Below are 16,830 nucleotides of genomic sequence, written 5' to 3'. Positions count from 1 at the left end.
TAAGTTTACCTTTTTCATTTATGATACTAGGAATTTGGTTTTCTTCTTTCTTTTTTAAAATCAAATTAACTTTCTGGATTTGATACGTATGCCTTATTCTTTATTTGATATGTATTTTTTATGCCCTATCACAAAGTCAGTCTTTGTATAATTGCCATATCGTGTAGGGAATATTACAGATATATAATCCTTTATATCTCCATTCAATTATCTCCAAATATCTATCATGAATATGTTTTCTAACATTCTATTTGCCTCTTTAATTTCCTTCTTGATTTTTTTATGTTTACCAATATCTAATGCTGAGAGAGAGCAGGTTGAAGTCTTCCACCAGTAGAGTTATGTTGTATATGTCTTCCTGTAACACATTCAGCTACTCCTATATGAATTTGAATGCTATACCACTTTGTGCATACATATTTAGTGTTGAAATTGATTCATTTTCTATGTAACTTTTAGGAGCATATGATTTCCTTCCTTATCTCTTTTAATGAGGTCTCTTTTAGAAGCCACTTTGTCTATGATAAGGATTGCTACCTCTACCTTTTTCACTTCAGCTGAAGCATAATATATTCTGCTCCAACCTTTTTTCCTTTACTCTGTATGTATCTCTCTGTTTCAAATGTTTTTTTTTTGTAAGCAGCATATTGCAGGATTCTAGTTTTTAATGCACTCTGCTATTCCCTTATGTTTAATGGGAGAGTTGATCCCATTCATGTTCAAAATTACAATTATTAACTCTTTATTTCCTTCCTTGCTATCTTCCCTCATTTGTAATTTTCCTCTTTTTTCACCTTATTTATATTGCCCCAGTATTTTGCTTCAGAATACCACCCCCTTCTTTTCATTTGCCTCCTTACATGCAGCTCCTCCTTTTTCTTTCCCCTTTCCCTTTGCCCCTTATTCCTTCCTTTCCTTCTGTAAGTTCATTTCCTCCCCCCTCCCCTTTTTGCCTCTTAATAATTGAATGATAAGATAAGTTTCTTATGTTAAGTGAATGAGAGTAAGTCAATCCTTCTTTGTGCCAATTATGATGAAAGTAAGATTCAGGCAGTTCTCACCTTCTCTCTTCTTCCCCTCTATTGCAATAAGTCCTTTGTACCTCTTCATGTCATACACTTTACTCCATTCAATCTCATCCATCCTCCTGTCTTTTTTTAAGGTGAAACTGTTTTTAAATCATTCTATCAGAACAATAAAAAAGTCATGTGTGTCTGTTACTTTTGGCTAAATATATTCTATCTAAGAATTACAGCTTTTAAGAGTTAGAAGAATCTTTCTCCCAAGTGGGGATATAGCCAGTTTCATGTTTTTCAATACCAGTTTTTTTCTTTTCCCTTTTTTACTTTTTCAGGTGTCTCTTGAGTCTGCTCTTTGAAATCCAAATTTTCTATTTAACACTGGTCTGTTTATCAGGAAAAGCTGGAAGTCTCCGGTTTTGTTAAATGCCCATCTTTTCCCCTGTAAAAGAAGTTTCAGTTTTGCCAAACAGTGAATTCTTTACTGCATTCCAGACTCTCTTGCTCTTCAGAATATTGTATTCTAAGCCCTGTGATCCCTTAATGTTGATACAGCCAGGTCCTATGTCATCCTTACTGTGACTCCTTGGTATCTAAATTGTTTCTTTCTGGATACTTGAATTATTTTATCTTCTGATATCCCTTTCAGGAAGGGATCAACATATTCTTTCAACAACTATTTTGTCCACTGGTTCCATGATGTCAGGGCAATTCTCCATCACTATGTCCTCAATGTTTCCAGGAAGCCCCAAGATTCTTAAATTGTTTCTTCTAGATCTGTTCTCTGGGTCAGTTGTTTTGACAATGAGGTACTTCATATTTTCTTCTATTTTGTTCAATCTTTTTGGTTTTGTTAAGAGAATTTTGTTGTCTCATGAAGTCATTAGATTCCACAAATAACATTTTTCTTTATGTTGAGAAGAATTTTCTTTTAGTTTTTGCAACTCCTTTTCCAATTGATCAATTCTATTTTTGAAGTAATTTTCCATTTTGGTTTTGAGAGGGTTATTTTCCTTTTACTCTTGTCCAACTGTATTTTTATTTTCTTGCAATTTTATGTTAAAATTGAACTCTATTCCTGGGGCAAGGGGTTCTGTCTAAAGCTTCATATTTTTGTGTGATTGTTTTTCTACCTAATTCTTAAGATCTATAAGTTTTCACTTCTGCTTAGAATGATATAGCTATTAAGTATAATATCAAGTAAGTAAGGGGAGCATGGGAAAATGTACTTATTTGATCAATGAATAAGGCAAGTTTATGACAACTCAAGAGAGAGAGTTGATTGCAATAACTAAACTGCATAATTTTGATTTCAAGGAATTTATTAAAAATGATGTGAAGAAACAAAATTAATAGAGCCATAATTAGAGAGGGAAAAATTTAACTGGCAAAATTATTTTATAGCAAATTGATAAAAGCCTCATTTCTCAAATATATAAGAATAAATTATAAATATAAGTCATTTCCAATTTATAGATGATCTTTATGAACAAGGAATTTTCCAAACTAAAAGCATACATATCAATAGTCATATGAAAAATTAATTTAAATCATTAGTGATTAGACAAAAGTAAAACAGTTCTCTATTATGACATCACATTTATTAGATTGGAGAATGTAATAGAAAAAGAAAATGACACATTCTAGAGGTGATATAGAAAGAATAAGTATACCAATATATTGTGGTGAAGTTGTAAACTGATCAAACCTTTTTGTAATAAATTTGGAACCACACAAAGGGTTACCAATATAGCAATATCACCCAGTAATATCACTATTAGTTCGCTTATTCCAAAGAATTAAAATAAAAGAGGAAAAGCCTATTTGCCTAAAAATACATAGCATAGTTTTTTTGTGTGTGTGTGTGTGAAGTCAAGGAATTGGAAATTCAAAAGATGCACATCAATTAGGGAATGACCAAACAAGTCATGACATATGACTGTGATAGTCAACAATTGTACTATGAGCAGCATGGTTTCAAAAATCCTGGAAGTGTTTACATGAACCATTAAAAAAAATTGTGTGAATAGTTGTAAGAGTATATTGAAAATAGTAACCACAATGTTTTGAGAATGATAAGTTGTGGCATACTTAACTACTCTGATCAAAATAATATAAGAAAATCAATCATGGCAATTTTAAATGTCCCTTGATGATAGATGCAATGTACTCCAGAGACAACTAAAGATGTTTGAAAGCATACTGAAACATGTTTTTTTTTAACTTTCTTTAAATATTTTCAGTGTTTTCTTTGCAACATGAATTATATGGAAATATGAATTGCATGAATGAATTCACATGTATAATTAATATTATATTGCTTGCCTTCTCAAGGAGTGAGGGGGAGATTAGAAGAATTAACAAAATTTGAAACAAACCAAAAACCATAATAATTTTTGCATATAATTGTAAATACTAAAATAAATTTTAAATGATTAGATGGAGAAAAATTACTCAGTGATAAATGTTTAGGGCAGAGGTTACTAAGTACATATTCTGTATGTACCTTTCTAATTTCTTGTTTCTTTTTAAATTTCTTTAGCTCATTGCCTGTCTCTTCTGACTTTTCTGTATAGGTCATCCTAAAAATGCCTTTCAAGTTCATTTATTTCAAAGTTATTAGTGCATATCTGTTATATAAATATTATTGTGTCAGTCACTTAGGGGGACGTAGCATGGAAATTTCTTTAAAAAAATATTTTACAACTTTATTTTAGTTAACAAATAAAGTTTTCTTTAGAACTCAAATGCCCCAGTTATTAAAATACTTTCATAAAGTCAGTGTTGAAAATGAATAGATAATGAATAAATATGAGGGAGATGGAGGTGTCTTGACGATGCCCTAGTATTATTTTCCAATAAAATTAGAAATAGTTATATTTTTTGCCTAATCTCAATTTTGCTAATAGATGGTCACATATCATTTAGTTGAGAATATCAGCAATCACAACAAAGATCAAAAATATATTTTATAGTTTCTTATGAAGCTACACAAGACATTCAGGAAACTTTCTACAATTATATATTACAGGAAATGTTTCATGGATCATTGGTCAATGTGCTTCTCTATAACAGTCCAATTGTAAGGGATCAAATATTAAAATAAAATTGCATCTTGAATGATCTCAAAAATATTTACATAAAATAATATAAAATTCATAAACAAAATATATACATCACACATTTCCGTAGATACCAAAGACAATTATCTATTTGGCAATCATTATATAAATTATCCAGAAGTTTTAATTTATATCACCTGAGTTGGTCACCACATAATCTTTGACTCAATTTTCTGACAAAGACTCATTAAAGCATTATGCTTATAAAAATTGCCTCAAGTATAGAGAAATGCTAGTGCATTTGATATCACCATGGAAAACAATGCTTCTTTTTATAACTTTTAATTTTCATTTAAAATATGCCACCAAGTTATTGATGTCTAACAAACTTTCCACAATGATATTTGTACTCAAAAAAGAAAGACCAAATGTATTTTTGCCTGTTTATCCTCTATTATTTTTTGTTTATTTATTTTCGATTGAGATTTTTATTTTCTTTCAATTGCATGTTATGAAAGCTTTTCAATAATCTTCCACCTGCATATGTATATTTTTAAGTTAAAAAATTTCCTTTCACCCTACCCTCAGTGGTGAAGAGTCAAGTGAATATTGTACATACATATTTGTGTTTGACATTCATTGGTTTAGTCATTTTCGGTATGAGAAATTAGAATTAAGGGAAAAGAACGAAAACTATGAGATAGGAAATACAAAAGAGAAATGTTTAAAGAGTAAATCTTGTGTTCATTCAGATTCTGAAGAAAAATTTTTTTTTGGTTTCTTTGCTTCTTTGTTTGTATTGTTTTCTTTTTCTCACTCTCGATGGAGATTGTATTGTCCATAGCCAGTCTCCTAGTGTTGTTCTAGCTCCCTGAATTGCTGAGAGGAGCTAAATCCATCAAGGTTGATCAAATCAGAAGGTGCTTAATGTCCACAATAGTCTCTTGGTTCTGTTCCTGTCACTTAGTATCAGTTACTGAAATTCATTCCTTATTTCTCTACAGTCTGACCAATTATGCTTTCTTCTGGAACAGTAATATTCCATAATATTCATATACCATAATTTGCTCAGTCATTCCCCAATTGATAAGCATCCTCTCAATATCCAATTATTTGTCACTAAAAAGGAGCTGCCATGAGTATTTGTGAAAATGTGGGACTTCGCCCATTTTTTATGATTTCTCCCGGTTATAGCCATAGTATTTTCTCCAAATAAGCATTTGATATGTGACAATTTGGGCATGTGAAATATTTCATTAAGAGTGACATGTAAATAGATATACATAACTCTCTCTACATATTTACACACATGTATATGTATATATGTGTTTACATACTTATAAAGAGAAAAAGCTATTGGTGATTTTATGTAATTTTCTCATTTTGCCAACTTGTTAAAATAAATTTTACTGTATTAGTTTTCCTGTTGAATTGAGTTGCTTGGGTTTTCTGGATCTGCACATGGGCAGTTTTTTTTTAAACGGGTAATATTTTTATTAGACAAAAAAAGGAAAAAAGAAACTAGCAAAACTGATTGATATATCAAAAAAGACTGAAAATATGTGCAGTCTTTCACATTTACAGATTTTTGGCTTCTGCAAAAGAGGAAAAATATTTTGCTAAATTTCTTTTTTGAAGCCATGCTTTTTCTTTGGAATTTTTTCAAAAGATTTTGTCTATTTACAATATTATAATTGTATGTATTATTTTCTTGGTTCTAGTTATTTTACTCTAAAACAGTTCATGCAGATTTTTCCATTCCTCTAGGCAGAATGTCATTTTATGGAAAAATAATAAATCATTTACATATATGCATCAAAATTTCTTTAGCTATTACCAAAATGGTAGACATCTATATTGTATCTAATTATTTGCTATCACAAAAGGTGATGCTATGAATATTATAGTGTATGTAAGGAATTTCTTTTCATTTTAATATAAAGTTTTTTCTTTTATGATGACCAGGAGAAAGAAAAAATATCAATTACTAGACAGAGGTAGACTTAATACTGAAGACATGTAAATTTATATAGAAAAATTTAGCTTTTATACAATATTTCACATACATAGTCATCTGTTCTCCAACATCTGCATAAAAGTTTACCAGTAGAGAAAACTGGGCCATCAACAGTGGAAAAATATGGTTACTGCACAGTCTGAGAGGAAAAAACATTGAAGTGACAACAGAGAGATAATATGCTCATCACCTTTATATGAAAGTTGAAAATATAAAAATATATTTTAATGACTTTTTTCAGGTCTTTTAATTTACAAAGCCTTTCTCCTTTCATCAAAATATAGAGTGATCATCTGTTAAGTGTTATATTTTCCCTTCATAGGATAATTAATGTGTAGTCACAACAGAGGAAAGCAGATCCATAAGATAAGCACCTTATTTATCAATGATGATTTGCAACCTAACTTGGGGAAAGATTTCCAGGTATATGCCTTAGAATGACTTAAGACAGAGCTCTCTAAATTGTGGCATGCATTTGTTTGTGGTGACATGAGATCCATGTCATGATGTGGGCAGGAATGAATAAAATTATTGGGTATTTTCATGAACTGTTAAAAAACAAATTTCATTTACAACTCTTCAGGCCACAGCCTCCAAAGCAGGCAGTTCATTGATTTCTGATCAAGTTCTCTGGAATTGTAGCTATAACAATATTTGGCCAGCTTGATGCTTTGGACAATCATAATTTGAACTCTCGTCTTCAGGATCTGGAATCAGAAGACCTGGGTTCAAATCCAGCTTCTTGTTACTTAATGCTTATGTGACTCATCTATAACTTCTTTAAACTCTATTTTATTTTCTGTAAAATTACAGGATAAGAAAAGGTGATCACTAGGTTAATTCTATTTATTGTCTTTTGTATAGAATTTTCTAAAAATATTTGCTTTACATACCTATTGCCAAGTGTCTTTACATTCAGAATCTTTCTTCAGAGTAGAAAGTCTTTGAATTACTTTAAAATGTCCAATGGAATAAAAATCAGAATCACACTTAATCTTTGAGGTCTCAGAAGGAGTCACATAGATATACTTATTTTTCATGGCCACAGAATGGATCCTTTGCTTAATTCCTTTGGAACACCCTTGGGTTCTGCTGATGGATTTTTAAGGTTTATAGCTTGATACAGTCCTTCTCCAGTTGATAAAGTAATTTTGTATTCATGCCAGGAGCAAACAATACATGCCTGTCCACCAAAATCTTTTTTTTCATTTAGCAAAGCATTTTTTTTCATTCTTCCCACCAATCCCTCTATTTCTCCCAAATGTAAAGGTCCTCCTGCATGGTAACAGCAAATATCCATAGCATGATATTCTCCTTTGTGATAAAAATGACAACTTGTCTGTCATGGACTATAGCTGTCATACTTTGAGTTATTTTAATATCTTCTCTGCCAACATAGACAGGCGAATTATCTTCTATTTTCTTAGGATCTTGTGTAGAGCTTTGCAAATCCATGTTTGCTGCTGGCTTTCTGGGTCTAAATTATGAAAGTTCCTCACCAAACTCCTGGGCTCAAAACTTAACTTTAATGTCCCAGTGCAGGTAATTTTACTTTAATAAATAAGTCTTAGTGTTTCTATTTGGGAAAATGAGGGAGTTGAATTTTACTGTCCCTAAATCATGTTGCAAAGATCCCCATCAGGGAGACTCCAAGATATAACGTGACAAGATCAAGAATCAGCTCTCCAGCTGTTAAATTCAGCAACCCTAACTCAAGAGCCAAAAAATGACCCCTCTTTCTCTTCCCTTCAACAGGGAGAAATGGGGTTCTTCCTGGATCCTGCAACTAAAGAACACCAGGTCTATGCTTAGAGGATGAGGCCACAGAAAATGTGCAGTTTTTAATTAGATACATTCTAACTTTTTCATTGCCAGTATTTGTTTTTCAATTTGTTTTCATGTGGTGTCTTTTTAAAAAAAATTCTGGAAATGCATCAGAAAAAAATGGATGGCAATGCTTTTAATGGTGATGATTTCAATGTTCATTCATTGGATTACATATGAGCTCTTGGTTTCAAATATTTACTGTTTGTTATATTATTTAATGTTCATAAAGTATTTTATTTAAAATTATTCTAACCTGATAGAATGCTGAATGTAATTTAAAATATTTTGTGCTCCTAATATATGATATTAAATTTAAGTGTTTTATTGATGTATTGATTATTTTCCTAATGTAATTTGGTTTCAAATGTAGAATTTTTCATCGGTGATGGGTAATATTTTTGTACATTTTTAAAAAAAACATTTCAAAGTACTTCAATATTTTCACGATGATTTTTATAATTTATCATTTCATCAATATTTTAAGTCCATCTTAGTCTTTATAGCTGGAAACTTTGTATAACATAGTGATAGTTTATACTTCAATGAATTATAAAAATAAAAACGTGGATACATTCATTTCTGGTGACTTGTTTCCAGTGAAGGGAATCATTGCATCTGTAAAATTTCTTCTTATGAGATTAGTATGCTTATTCTATATTTATATACTTCCTTTTTTTTTAGATATTTATCCTTTTCATTTATATCAGCTTTTATTTGCAATAGACTCCTCACTTTCCCTTCCTGAATTTGGTTAAAATTTTTCTCCTTTTAAAATTAATAAATCAGTTATCATAATCAATTTTTTAATTTGATGAAACTAATATTTGCTAATTGCCTTCTAGGTTCCAAATACTGTAATATCAGCAAAATTAAGAACCTTACCCTAAAGAATCTTGCCTAGCAAGAGATGAGAAAATAAGTGAAAGTGAGGGGAGAGAGAGAGAGAGAGAGAGAGAGAGAGAGAGACAAATATCAGTTTGGGAAGTAGAACAAGGAACTTGATGAATTAGAAAAACAGACTTTATTCGAAACTGGTACAAATTGAGTGTTGAGTTAAAATGCATTCTAGGAGGCATAGGGGCAAAAGAAGAGAGTAAAGGGTCAGTATTGATTTAGTGGTGATAAGATGTAATAATCAATCCCCTAAAGTAGCCTATTCGTGATATAATGTATAAATATAAATAAAGTCTGTATAAATTCAAAGAATGAAAAGTTATAATTATTCTAAATATGATAATTGATACCATCCCAATGGAAATATGCAGTGTGAATTTGAATAAAAATGTGACTAATTTGAGGATTTATTTTTGTCACTAATCAGGAGTTAACTTTATTCTATTTATGGGGACTGCTTTGTCTGATGCTGACTACCCAACATATTCATCTAAAACTTCCAATATTCATAAACACATACATACATGTGTTTATAAATAGACATGTATATGTGTGACTGTGAATAAAATCATATGCATATGTCTATGGCCATACGATATATATCTGTATTTCTTGTGATTTTATCAATGTGTTAATGATATATAATTTATTTTTATATATGTACATATATCCTGATCCTATTCAGATGGAAAATATTTCTATATATACATATATATGTATCTATGTATATACATATATATTCATGTATATATATTGCTCGGGGACCTATCCCGAGCCATCGCCTGAATACATACTTCTTCCTGGCCTTCAGACTTCATGGACCCTCCTTGGGGACAGGGGGCAATAAACTGGACAGAGCACCCGGTTTCAGTCTAACAAGCAGGTCTTTATTGGTTACATTTGCAGCGAATATGGCCCCGCTACTTGCTACATCTTGAATCCCTCTGAATCTCTCTACTTCTGCCCTTGTCCCACTTATATCAGTCCCTAATTACTCCTACTATGTGGGTGAGGCCTCTGCAGAGCCAATCCTGTTTAAGGTGCAGCCTAGAATGCACTCCTTGGGATATCTTGTTTAGACTACATGGCAGAGTCCACAGGCATCTCATATTAATGGCCTGCTCCACCCCCAGGACTCTCTCTCTCTCTCTCTCTCTCTCTCTCTCTCTCTCTCTCTCTCTCTCTCTCTCTCTCTCTCTCTTCATATATATATATATTCAATTTGACACTGAGCTGTCAATCAGCATCTTCCAATTCAGTAATTTAATATTACAAATCTATTTAAATATACTGTCCATATCTGTGAATTTTGCACATAAAGCTATTAGGAAAGATATTCAAATATCTTGCATAAGTGTAAATAAAATGTTTATGATTTTTCCTCTTATCTAGCATGATTTTATTCTTGTTGAATGAATTCCAGCCCCTGCTTGACTTTTGACTTTCCAGCCTATTTTTTTAAATTTTTATTTATTTATGGCAATGTGGTTAATTGACTTTCCCAAGGTCACACAGCTAGGCAATTATTAAGTGTCTGAGAACTCAGGTCCTCCTGATTCTAGGGTCAGTGCTCTATCCATTGTGCCACCTACCTATCCCCAAGCCCATTTTTCCCTCTCTTCCTCTCAGAGATGCCTGCACTCATGTGACATATTCTGAATGGCAATTATCTGAAGGTCAATTGCAGAAAGTACCTTTGGAAATTCTGCTTAGCAGCAAAAAAGTTTATCTCCTGTCTCTATGAATTAATGTTCTATCTCTTTCTTTTCTTCTCCTCTCCATCGACAGTTTCAGTTATCTTTTATTGATTGTCTCCCCTCATTTAAATATAAGCTCTCTGACAGAAGGAACTATCATTATTTTGCTTACCAAATCAAAATGAATTTATTAAGCATTCACTTTATGTCAAATATCAGAAATAAATACAAACTATACAACAACCCACAGTCTTTACTGTTAAAGGAGTTCATATTACAAATATAGCTCGTATTCATATTCCTATTACTTAGCACAGTGCCTAGGAAGTAGAAATGGTTTAATAAACATTTCTCTGATTTCTTTAATCTCGTATATAATCAATGACATTCAATTGTTATCACTGTTGATGTTTTCAAAGTTTATAACATATATTTCCCAAAATATCATTGTATCTGTCATTTCTTCAAAAGAACAGTACTTCAAGTGGTACAGATTTTTGACTCACTGATGCTTTGTCAACTTATATGATAATTGTCTGTGTTCTGCCATAAATACTTATAGAGAATCTATTAAATGTTTTAAATTACTTCCTTAAGATATAAAAGTATAAAGTTGTCTGTCTATTATTCATCTCCATTGATCTGAAATCAGTTCATCATCTGCTTTTACAAATTCCCTAGATGGAGTCTATCATAACAACTTTTTTTTTTTTTTTTTTTTTTTTTTTTTTTTTTAGTTTTTGCCACACAGCTAGTTAAACTATTAAGTGTCTGAGGCCGGATTTGAACTCAAGTTCTCCTGACTCCAGGGCCAGTGCTCTATCCACTGTATCATACCAATTCCTACATGTAAATAATAATTGGAAATATGTTACTTTCACGTACCATAAATCTTTCCAGTGCCTTATGAGTTACCTCTAAATTTATTTTCCATTCTTGGTTGTTTGAAAATTTGTAATCATGGAACAAACATTTTAAAACATTCATAAATGAGTTTTGGGTTTTGGAGCATCTTAGGTTCATAATGAAAGACACTATATAATTTCCCAAATTCTATTTTACCACATTATCTTAATTTTAAATTTATTTTTGAGCTCAGGTTATTTTCCATTTGTCCCCATTATTCAAAAAATCCTTTCTGATATATTTCTATACAATTGCCTGGCCAAATTACAAATAACTCTTCTTCCTACATCTGATTTTTCCTAGGTAGTTTTTTTTTTCTAATATATTTGAATAAAATGGCTATCACTGAGAAGAATCCCTCAAGTTCTAGTTCCTCGTGCAATAAACAAAATGAATCTGCAAATGGATGAGAATTTTTCCTAAGAGAAGATCTCATTAAAAATATTTATCTCTGATACTGGGAAAACAAGAAGAATATTTAAGGCAACATCTAATAACTAACAAAGAAATGACTTCTCTTAATGATTTGCTCAATATCTGTAATTAGTTCAAGAAGGCAGAGTGGAAGGGTGGGTGGAATTTTAATGAAACTTTGGTGTGAGAATTTTGAGGGTGATTGAACAAAGGAATCAATTAACAGGGAATATACAGAGGTGGCCAGGTGCACAGTGGATAGAGCACTGGCCCTGGAGTCAGGAGTACCTATGTTCAAATCCAGTCTTATTCACTTAATAATTACCTAGCTGTGTAGCCTTGGGCAAGCCACTTAACCCTATTGCCTTGCAAAAAAAAAGAATATTTGGATGGTGCTGATGGTCACCCAAGGAATTCAAAGTCACTGGGATGTGAATGATGTGAATAGGTAGAAATTTTTATCATTGAGAGAAAAGCACAATTTCTCTACTTTCAAAACAAAGGTGCAGCAGGAGAAGAAATGTCTCAAATGTAAGGGAATTTTGATATTCTTGTACTGGAGCTTCTCAATTCAGAGACTGGTTTGGCAGCAGGTAGGTAAAGATGCCTTGTGTTGGCACAGATGAAAGTGATTGCTCTGTTTCAGAGGGAAAAAGGCAGAAAGGATTCCAAGCAGGGGACATATTGCTTACATCAGGATACTGAGTTTCTTAAAAATTTGAGCTGATTCACCAATCTTTAGCTTCATTTCCTCTTTTTTCCTTAACTCAAACATTTGACTTTATGCCTTCAACTTTTCTTCTAGAGAAGATTCCAATTATATCCAATTACATTTGGGGGGGGGGATTTCTACAATGCAGTGCCCAAGATCACATAGCTAGGTAATTATTAAGTATTTGAGGCTAAATTTGAACTCAGGTCTTCCTGACTCCAGAGCAGTGCTCTACCAGTCTACTGCATAACCTAGCAGCACTTCAACCTCTATTCTTCATCACCAATTAGTTAACTATCCTGCAGAATTTCTTCCATGGCATTCTACTTGTTCTTTGGATACTTCTCTGCAATGCAAATTTTCCTAAATTCAGTATGCAATTCAAATTATCCCTGGCTTATCTTTCATCCATCAAGGAATCTAAAACAATGACCATTATTTCTTCATTTTGTACTCCAAGAAACCATTTCTTTCCATCAACCAGAATAAAATCCATAATAGCACAATTTGCCATTTGCCTACCTTCTTAACTATATTTCTGTCTATTTTTCTCATTATCTGTCATTCTATCTACCTGTCTGTCTATCTGTCTGTCTATCTGTCTATCTATCTATCTGTCTATCTATCTATCTATCCATTTTTCTGTCATCTATTTGCTTCCTCAAATCCCAGTAATCAGAACTATAATACAATTTGAAATTGTGTCAAATATGTATATGCTGACTAAAAATTGTAAGTTTTTTACTAGTGTAGCATGTGAAACATTATATTTAAAGGAAGAAAAATCCTTTCCTTTATATATTTAGACATTAATGAGGTTAAAATGTATGTGGTATGTGCAGTAATGACCAGTTAAATTTCCACAATCACACACATGCTGAAGGATTTGATTACTAGACCTATCCAGGAAAGCAATGTGTTTTCTTCCAGAATTGACACAAATGGACTTATAAGGACATATTAAGCAGTGGGATATTCTGACTGAATTATTTGATTTTTTTTTAAAGTTTTTTGATACCTTTCACATCACAACCATTTCTGGGAAAAAAGCAAAATAATTCTTTCAAAATTTAACAGGATTTTTTTTAACAAAGAGAAACATTTAAACAAAAATACCTGATCCAGTAATTGTGTATGACAATGTATGCAATACTCTGCCCTATCAAGACAATGATTCATTTTTTATTCTCAAAGACCATAATTTTGTTTCAATTGTTCATATTTCAGCTTCATTTTCAAATACATTGTTATTGTCACTTTCTTTTCAAGAAATTGATTGATTAAATTGACTTGAATGAAATGAACAATGTCAAAGATAGTGGTTAAAACCACTTGGTTTTCCTCCTTTAAAATAATTATCTGTGATAGTGTTCTCTATAAATAAGTGTGGCTAAAATACCTGCAGTGTACATACTCAGGAGTCTTGTCCTTTGATCAGTAACTAGTTATTTTTCCAAAACTCAGTTACTTTGGGAGCCTGTATAATGGCCTATATTTTGTTCCACTATAAAAGCAGCATCTGTCCCACTTCAGATATTGAAAGAAAAGAAATAGCACTTTTATTGGTAGACATAGATGAAGATATACCTTGCTTATATCTATTTTATAGATACTGTTTTATAGATCTGTTTTTATAGAGAAAAAAATGAGCAGAAAAGGAAAATCTATCTGTACAAATATATAAATAAATATAGAATTTGTATTTAAATGTTTGTTTTTATTTATACATCTTCATGCAAGGTTCTATTTCCTAGTATATTTACTAAGTACATAGGTATTGACTTTTTAGTTCAAAAGTTCAATAATGGAAATATTTTGGAGGAAAACTTGTAAAATAATCTTTAAATTGACCTAAGAACATCATCATTTTTCCCCAGCAACATATTTAAATAATCCTTGGTTGGTGTCTTTGAAATATAGAAAAATTTACATATTTTCTACAGAGCATCACAATACATTATTAATTATTCCATTATCAAGTTTATAACTATATTGGCTTGCAACTTTTTACCCTTAATGTCAAGGGAAAAAAGCTCAAATATTTCTACTGATGACAAATAAATTCTAAAACAATGATTTGAAATTTAAATGGGTTATGGTATTAATAAAAGGTTTAGATATTTGATAGATAAGAACAATGAAGAAATAATTGACTGCAATTTTTCAATATTGAAAATACATATATTCCTAAAAGGATATCAATAATATTAAACAATATACCTCTGTAGAAATAATTGGACAAAATGAACTAATCATTTAGCAAAACCGTTGATTTAATATTTCCACTGTTAAGTATGCTATTATGTCTATTCCCCCCCAAAAAAAATCCAAACTACTTTTTAAAAAAATTTTTTGACTTTTGGGGGTGGCTAGGTGATGTAGTGGATAAAGCACAGGCCCTGGAGTCAGGAGTACCTGGGTTCAAATCTGGTCCGTGTGTCCTTGAGAAAGACACTTAACCCCGTTTGCCTTACAAAAAAAAAAAAAACAAAAAAAAATTTTGATTTTTAAAGTCTGATCCATACTTACTTTATTTGTCATATTTGCCACTCATTCATTGCTCCAGCTCTAGATTACACTATAATACAAGTCTCCTCAAATGTTTTATTTTCTTAGTCATACTTTAAAATATTCCATTCTTCATCCATGCTTTAAAATCCAGTTCAGGATGTGATAAATTCTTTGATAGATTTTTTTAAATGATTCCACTTAGAAACTTCTTATTTTTTTTTTGAACATCATTCTATCTTTCATTTGGTATTTGGATGATTTTTCCCTCCTTGATTAATTTTGTAAGGACTTCTTTGTTGGATTCATCTTTACATCATCATTAAATTGTAATATTATTTTTCACAAAGTAGCCAATGGATTAAATGCCTTACTTTTAATATGTGTTATCTCTTAAAACCAGGACTTGCTTATAGAACTTAAATGTTAGATGAAATTTTAATAATAATATTAACAATAATAATAATGTATTCATTCAATCAAAAAGACTTATGTGGGATAAAGAATTGATTTTCAACTTGTAATCTGGCCAATGAGACACAGTGAAATATAATAAGATGAGTAACAACTTATAAGCAAGAGGTGGTTTGAATAATGGCACTACCAGTAATAAGTTATGTGATTTTGGACATGTCACTGTTGTTGATTGAGGCCTCTGTAAACTGGAAATACTTATAACCTTAGCCCTCATAGACTTTTTTAATTAATTTTTTTAAATTTTTTATTTATATAAGGCAATGGGGTTAAGTGACTTGCCCAAGGTCACACAGCTAGGCAGTTATTAAGTGTCTGAGACAGGATTTGAACTCAGGTACTCCTGACTCCAGGGTCAGTGCTTTAACCACTGTGCCACCTAGATGTCCTTCTTCATAGACTTAAAGAAGTGGTGTCACAAAGTGTGAAGTATTAAACTATTTTGAGATCTTACTTTTAAAGATTTTATTTACAATTAAATAAACATAATAATGCATGTAAAAGAAGGATGATAATACTATAAACAAAATAAAAATACTATTTCTGCCAAAGATCTTTAGGGTAGTAGTTATAAAGATGTGTCATTTGGACAGAATATTAAAATAGCAGAAATAGTTTTAAAAGGTAGACAATGGAAAATTTAGTATATCCCAAATAGATTGGAATAAACATAAATGAATTAAGTAGAAAAGGTCTATATTCAGAGTGTATTTGATGACCTAAATTGTCTATAAAACTGAGTTTATTTTGTGAAGTAATGAGACATAAAGAAGACAAAATGGAATTGCAGATGGTATATGGGAAGCTTTCATTGTCAGTATCAACAGAATAAAACAGTTTTTTTTAAGGGGAGTCATTAAAGGTATTTTAGATGGTTAGGGTAAATATAATATTAGTTACTATAAGGAACTCAGAATTCAGGAATTGGAACAGAATCCAGTAACCACCCATTAGAATTGGAAATGAAATACTATTCTCTAAATCCAAATTAACATCCTTTACAAATTCAGCACAAATATCCTATAAAGCTACTAGTGTCACTATGTTGACTTACTCTCCAAATGTACAGTCATTGGTAACAGACAGTAACAAGATCTGAACACAAACTTTATCACTTGAATCTAATATTCTCTTCATTTTTTCAGTTTCCACTGAAATTATACTGCATTGGAAAGATAAATAGATTTGTAGTTTAAATAACAACTCTGTTAATAAATTGGCAGCTTACTATCTCCTTTTCTTTATCTTACAAAGAATGGTCAAAATATATGAAGAGGTAATTTCTAAAGGAAGAAATCTA

At 31.3% G+C, this 16,830-nt stretch overlaps 1 pseudogene; it reads right to left on the bottom strand.

Moving 5' to 3' along the window:
* Window positions 1-6,991: 6,991 nt before the first annotated feature.
* Window positions 6,992-16,667, bottom strand: LOC141499273 (Rieske domain-containing protein pseudogene; annotated as a pseudogene).
* Between the last annotated feature and the right edge of the window lie 163 nt (window positions 16,668-16,830).

This window comes from Macrotis lagotis, chromosome X (genome assembly GCF_037893015.1).
Source record: "Macrotis lagotis isolate mMagLag1 chromosome X, bilby.v1.9.chrom.fasta, whole genome shotgun sequence".
In the NCBI taxonomy this organism is placed as follows: domain Eukaryota; kingdom Metazoa; phylum Chordata; class Mammalia; order Peramelemorphia; family Peramelidae; genus Macrotis; species Macrotis lagotis.
Note: the sequence above shows the minus strand (reverse complement) of the source record. Positions and strands in the feature narration are given on the sequence as shown.